Source organism: Mastigoproctus giganteus, chromosome 1, assembly GCF_048544385.1.
Source record: "Mastigoproctus giganteus isolate SK-2022 chromosome 1, ASM4854438v1, whole genome shotgun sequence".
NCBI classification, from domain to species: Eukaryota; Metazoa; Arthropoda; class Arachnida; order Uropygi; family Thelyphonidae; genus Mastigoproctus; species Mastigoproctus giganteus.
This window is the reverse complement of record NC_143575.1, coordinates 231,351,414-231,358,456: the sequence shown is the minus strand read 5'-3', so window position 1 is coordinate 231,358,456 and position 7,043 is coordinate 231,351,414. Positions and strand designations below refer to the sequence as shown.

Sequence of the window (7,043 nt, the reverse complement as noted above, 5' to 3'; positions counted from 1 at the left end):
ATTGCTTCTTCTGCATCTAAAAAAACTTGGTTTTCTCTTTCGCTCTGCATTACTTTTCTTCCAAACAGCTGCTCACTCTGTATAAATCTCAAATCCGCCCTGCCATGGAATATTGTTCCCACCTCTGGGATGATGCCCGCAAAACCTCTCTGACGCTTCTAGATTCCATTCAGAAGAGGGCAGTTAGGTTAATTAATGATTCATCTCTAACAGAGTCTCTCCACTCGCTGTCTCATAGACGTACTGTTTCTGCTGCATGCCTTTTCTACAGATACTTCCATGGGCTTCTTCAGATACTTCTTCTGAATTGGCTTCTATAATTTCCGCTCTCTCTTTCAAAACAGTCCGACCACGCGCCGCAACAAGCCAACATCCATTTACTGTCCAACTCCAAACTCACAGAACCAACTTTTCATCTTCCTCGTTTATTCATTCAACTGCCGTTTTCTGGAACAACCTTCTTCATACGTATTTCCTGAAAATTAGTCTACAGAAGTTCAAGTCGAATGTCAACAAATATCTTCTTTCGTCTTCTCAACCTCCAACGCAAGCACGGTACTAAGTACTATAGATTCTAATACCTCTCGTGTTTGGGGTTTACATAAAAAAAAACAAAAACAAACAAACCCAAGATCGATATTTGAAACGGCTATGCCTTCGTAATTGCCGTACTAGTGCTCCTGATCTAAAACTGACTTTGAGATGGCCTCTGGTGGTGAAATAAAAGCACGAACTATCCAAAGACGGAATATGGTCTGCATGCCTATCGGCCCAAGGAGAAGCCTTTGTTGACCCAACAAATGAAGAAAAAGTGACTTGGGCTAAAACGTGTGTTTCGTGGACAAAAGAGCAATCAATGGGACACCGTCATCTCTTCTGACGAAGCGAAATTCAACCTGCATGGCTCGGATGGGAAGCGATAGGTCAGAAGACGAAAATCGGAGGCATACCACCGACTGTAATGTTCTCCACCGGTCAGATGGTGTGGGGATGCGTAACAAGCAAAGGAGTGGGGCGAATTAAGTTTATTAACTGAACGGTGAATGCAGAAACCTACACTGCTATCTTGGAGAAGGTGCTTGAAACCCGTTATTAGGGATCACCACAAGACGTCCAAGACTGCATTTTTCAACAGGACTCAGCACCTTCCACACAGCAAAATTGGTAGGTTTTATGTTATTTAGATTTAATGATGAGTTTGTCTTCCTTTCTCACAAGGCTTAAAACATACTTACATCAATGTTTTCCCTCGTTTTTCTCCCTTAAGGTGCAGTCATATCTCAGAAATGCTGGAATTACAGCGTTGGACTGGCCTGGATTCGAACAGTCCACATTTGAACCCTATTGAAAATTGCTACATAATGTTGGCTAAAATTGCTCAGAAGCCAAGTAAGATTCAGCTGCAGGAGAGCTCTGCAGGGTGTGGTACTACGAAATTGGGCAACCGTATATCCAGAAGTTGATTAACTCTATGCCAGATTGTTGTAAGGCTGTAATTGCAGCTCGAGGAGGAACAACAAAATATTGAGGACTTATTTTGCTGATTTACAGTACATAATACTATTACGTTAACTTTTCATTTCAGTTTGTACACGTAAATGCAATAAAATGTGTTTGGTTGTCAATGACTGCCATTTGCATGATTTCTCATATTTCCATTAATTACGCATTTTATCCTTTGGGAAGATATTTATGGCAATTAGGTATATCGGATGGAGTCTTTTTATTGGATTTCATTCACAGAGATATATATATCCCAAATAACAAATGCATTTCGAACATTTCTGAAACCCACAATGCAGCGCAAAACACATTATTTGCAAAATTCAAGTGATGCAGTTTTTTTGTCCTCTACTGTAGATAGTTCAATGAAATCTGATACAAAATTAAAACAATGAAATCTCATTCTAAATCACAACGATGAAATCTACATACTAGATAGTTCAATGAAATCTACATGCTAGATAGTTCAATGAAATCTGATACTAAATTACAACAATGAAATCTAACGATAAATCACAACAATGAAACGAAATCTTATACTTTTTAAAACTTTTTAGTTATGAAATCTGAATATTTAACAATGAGACCCCAACTCAATGACGTAACAGCGTTGCAGAAGATGCCAATATTCTTTTTATATATCCATCGATACTTTTTTCTCTTCTTTTCTTTCAAACGATATGAAGAATAATTCTTGAACACAATTACAGTGTCGGCTAGCGTACTGACGAATGTGATCTGTTACCTCACAAATTACAAAATTCGTCCACAATCTCGGAGTGTATACTCCACGGACTGTTGCGTTCAGCATGTGGGAAGAAGGTGGTGTCAAGCACCCCTAGGTACGAACGCGGAATGTGGTCACCTCTCTCGCAGAGTTCTTCATTCTTTGTGACAATCCGCGGTCATCGCCTGAGGTGAGAGATGGTCGCCGGGAGCCATCGGAAGGCTGTATGCAGGGTTACAGAAACACAGTGTGGGGTAGGAGGTAGGGTGGGGGAGTGGACAGGCTCTGCTGAACACAGTTAAGGGGTCCAGCAGAGTGGAACCTCTCATAGCCGCATCTCTGTGTGTTGACACTGTTATTCACGTGTGCAACTTGCCCACGGAGCACATTTTTCTACCTGTGTTCCCCGAGTGACGGAAAAACGGACATTACTCAGCCGTGCTGCTAATTTCAGCGTGCACCTTCCGACGTTGGCGAATGTCGAAAGGACATCTTGATTACGGCTAATTGTAATGATCGGAATAAGAACACTCAGCGAACGACATAAAATACTACCGATCGCTTAGCTTATTGTTGAGATTTGTTTATTATTACGTAAATAGCAATCATTGTTAGGAACACATTGTTAAAAGCTATTAAGAATTATCGTGTTCAGAAAAGTCATAATTGTTTTAAATCTGTGTGAAATCTACATGTCGAGTCGCAGCAATAAAATCTACATGCCGAGTCGCAACAATGAAATCTATATACTGAGTCTCAACAATAAAATTTACATGCTGAGTCACAATAATGAAATCTATTTCATTTCACAACAAAACAATGAATTTACGTGCTGAATCGCAACATGAAATCTACATGCCGAGTCGCAACAATTGAATCTACATGCAGAGTCGCAACAATTAAATCTACATGCAGAGTCGCAACAATTAAATCTACATGCTGAATCTCAACAATGAAATGTACATAACGAGTCGCAGCAATGAAATGTACATGCTGAGTCGCAACAATGGAATCTACATACCGAGTCGCAACAATGAAATCTACATACCGAGTCGCAACAATGAAATCTACATACCGAGTCGCAACAATGAAATCTACATACCGAGTCGCAACAATGAAATCTACATACCGAGTCGCAACAATGAAATCTATTTCATTTCACAACAAAACAATGAATTTACGTGTTGAATTGCAACATTAAATCTACATGCCGAGTTCCAACAATTTAAATCTACATGCCGAGTCGCAACAATTAAATCTACATGCTGAATCTCAAGAATGAAATATATGTACCGAGTCGCAGCAGTGAAATCTACATGCTGAGTCACAACAATCAAATCTGCATACCGAGTCACAATAATGAAATTTATTTCATTTCACAACAAAAAAAAGAATTTATGTGCTGAATTGCAACATGAAATCTACATGCTGAATCGCAACATGAAATCTACATGCTGAATCGCAACAATGAAATCTACATGCTGAATCATCGCAACAATGAAATCTACATGCTGAGTCACGATAATGAAGTATATTTCATTTTGCAACAATGATTTTACATGTGGAGTCATAATGAATTCTACATGCCGAGTCACAATGAAGTATATTTCATTTCGCAACAATAAATTCACACGTGGAGTCATAACAATGAAATCTACATGTGGAATCATAACAATGAAATCTGCATGCTAAATCATGCTGTTTCTTGTATTCTGTCTATCTCATGAACTCCTCTGACCGTTTGGTCGTCCCGGAGTATAAACAGATAAATTTATTTATTTACGAATGAAATCTACATGCTGAATCAAAATAATGAATACGATCGTCTGGCTGTATATAAACTAGCTCAAAAGAAAAATGATATTTCCGATAGGTTGGATTTCTGTTTATTTTTGCGCCCTCTAGTTCCTATTTGCGTTAGTCATGATTTTGGTTCAAGGTTAGCTGTTGGGGTCAGTAGAATGCACGCGATCGGATCGAGATGTAGCCCCGATTAAGGTGCAAAAGACGAGATGTGAGTCAGATAAACACGCGTTCATAGCTGACACCGTCCGCAGTTTTAAATGAGGTTTACAGAACGGCGAATTTCTCGGTCGAATCCGAAGAAATTTTTATTTTTATTTTTTCCCATTTTTTCTTCTTCTTCTTCTTCTTTCTTTCTTTCTTACCAAGCCACTACATCCAAATCGTAGGTTTATTGATTAGCGTCGGCCCCAAAACGGTAAATGTGTCACCCAGGGATACGATAGCTGAAAGTAGGTCGGCCGTCTATGTAGCAATACGCTTAAGAAGACGCTATGAGATTTTACCTGTCCGCCTTACGGCAATTCCTCGTGGTCTGCACGGAAGCGGCTAGCCTCAGGTATGACGAAGTAAGAGGTCGACCTCTAAGCTTGCGGCCGTCATACGATTCTTCGGGTCGGATTCCCCTCATTTGTCTTTTTATTGAATTTTCTGTAAGCTGGTAAAGTTGAAGTGGCGTAGCAGCTCCTGCCTGGGGAGGGAGAGCCAGCCGGACCACGACAACCTGAACCGACAGCAGCGACCTCTACCGGCAAAACGTAAGTGTTTCCGAATATCGCTTCAAAAGACCCGAAAATAAGTTTTATTATAAGTTTTACGATTGACAATGACGTCACGGATTAATCCCAGGTAGATTGGGGTGGCGTGAGAGCCGGACACCACCCTTCACGTCATTCCCACCATCCACCCGCGATGGGTCATTAGCGAAGCACTTCCATTACGGCCACAAAGACTTCTTTAGCCGCGTTCGGTACTGTTTCTGTTATACATTAAAGCCCATGACCTTTGCGATGACGTCACCGCGACACAGAAGGGCACCTCCGGTGCTCTCTTCCTATTGGGGAAGGCTGATGACACGCTAATGAGGTAATGGTTGGTGATGGTTGTACTCCTGTCTTCGAACAATGACAACTTCCTCTGAGAAACCATTAGCGAGCGGCTTTATCAGAGCTTAACACTTCGGCTTCACTTCCTATTGTTGCAATAATGGCGCCCGGGGAAGTGTCTGAACCCGATGAGTGTCACACACACACACACACATTATTATTTTTCGTCTGTGAGAAACGCTGATTGCGTTCACGATTTTCACGAACGTGAAAATATTCGGGGTTTGTGGGAGGGTCGCTGATTATCGGAGTGCTTACTGGAGAGTGGAAGTTCGGGAGGGTTATTATTGATACCGGGGACTTTGTAAAGGAAGGGGGGGGGGTCTGAAGCTATTTACGAGGGCAGTGAAGCACTAAGTAACCACACGGAGATTAAAAGTCATCGTGGAAAATTTTACGGTTGCGAACCCGATATTGGTAGTGGCATGGGAATGGACAATTGTGGAGGAGGGAAGAGGGGGGATGAATCTTAAGTAAAGTCGAATAAACGAAGACATCCGCGTGATTATTTTCGGTTTCCTTTTAGTGTCTCTATGGCAACGGATTGCATTCCCCGAAAGGAACTTGGAGTTCTTTTTAAAGATGCCCTTCTTCGAGTCTGGTACGTGTGTATACTTCTGACGAGGGTCATGGAGATTTTTACGAGCGGTGACTTCCATAGTAATAAAGGAGTGTGTGTGTGTGCGTGTGTGCGCGCTGCAAGATGGATGGAGAAGTCGAACGAGTCTTTTCGGCCGATATTAATTGTAGGCACGCGAACAGAGCGTGCCGATAAAGAGCAACAATGAAATAACAATTAGCTGGATGAAAAGCCATACGTCTAATTCGGATATCGGAGAGGCACATCGAGAAGAAATAGAGACATCGCTTGGAAGACAGACAGACAGACCAGTTCGTTGTGTAGAAACAGACATTACAATCTATACTGATGTCCAAAAGCTGTAGCTCATTGACTTTTATGAATTATTTTGGAAACCGGTGTACTTTTTGTTGTCGTGTGTAACTTTACTTTTGGAAAGCGCTGTATTTTTGGTGCTTTCGGTTTAAAACCTCGGGTTTTTTGAATGAGTCGTCGCCCATCGAGAAGAAATGTCGGAGTTCAAACAGCGGCAGAGATTAGCGGAGGATAAATATGCGGATAAGTATAATAGGGGTCGTATGAATAGTGAACATCTGTTCCTTCCCACTACTCTGCACGTGATTGGTGGTTGCGATGTCTGTCCCGATTTGGCGTGGAATGTAAATCGGATCTCCAGAATTGAGACGAATAGACAGAAGGAAGCAGACAGACGCGGAGAAATTTGTAACTTGGATTTTTCTCCCAAGTTTCGTTTGCGATTAACAGAAAGTGGCACCTGTTGTACCGCTGGTGTCTGGTAACATTATATTTTGTTCTTTTGTGGTGTCAGGTCCTGGCGCGTCTATCCTTCGTCTTTTCTTTTTTAAAAAAAGGAAGAATAAAAGAAAAAGAAGCTGCTCGTACGAAAGGACACGCCAAATAACCCGTGGATCATTAATTGCGACCTCCTACCTGACGCGAAAGACAGCTTACGAATGAGTGTGGCGCAAAGTGTGGCAGGTGGCGTAATGGGAGATTTCTGCCACGTTGCTCAAGGCTGTGGGAAAATGGAAAGATGGACAGATTTTCGAAGTGTTGTCGGGGCAGGTATTCTTGCTAAGAAGCCTTAGAGGAGCAGGAGGGGGGGGAGGGGAACTTATCGCGGTTGATCTCAACCAGTCAAGGCTCCGAAGAAGAGGTGTTTTAGATTTTCGGCAAGGCAACCAAGGCCATGAGGCGCCTGAAAGCACGAAACCATCGTCCGAAAGAATGAATGCTATCGAATAACGTTATCAAAACTTGACCTTAGCATTACCTTATCTCACACGGCTAATCTCTCTCTCTC

General features: G+C 41.9%; 1 protein-coding gene across 1 annotated transcript in view; it reads left to right on the top strand.

Annotated features, from left to right (window-relative positions):
- The first annotated feature begins 4,718 nt into the window (after positions 1 to 4,718).
- The window catches only part of LOC150091593 (uncharacterized), a 160,849-nt gene continuing 158,524 nt past the window's right edge, over positions 4,719 to 7,043 (top strand). Inside the window, exon 1 of the mRNA XM_090384780.1 lies at positions 4,719 to 4,791. The gene's annotated coding sequence lies outside the window, so the exon portion shown is untranslated. The remainder of the gene's footprint in view (positions 4,792 to 7,043) is intronic.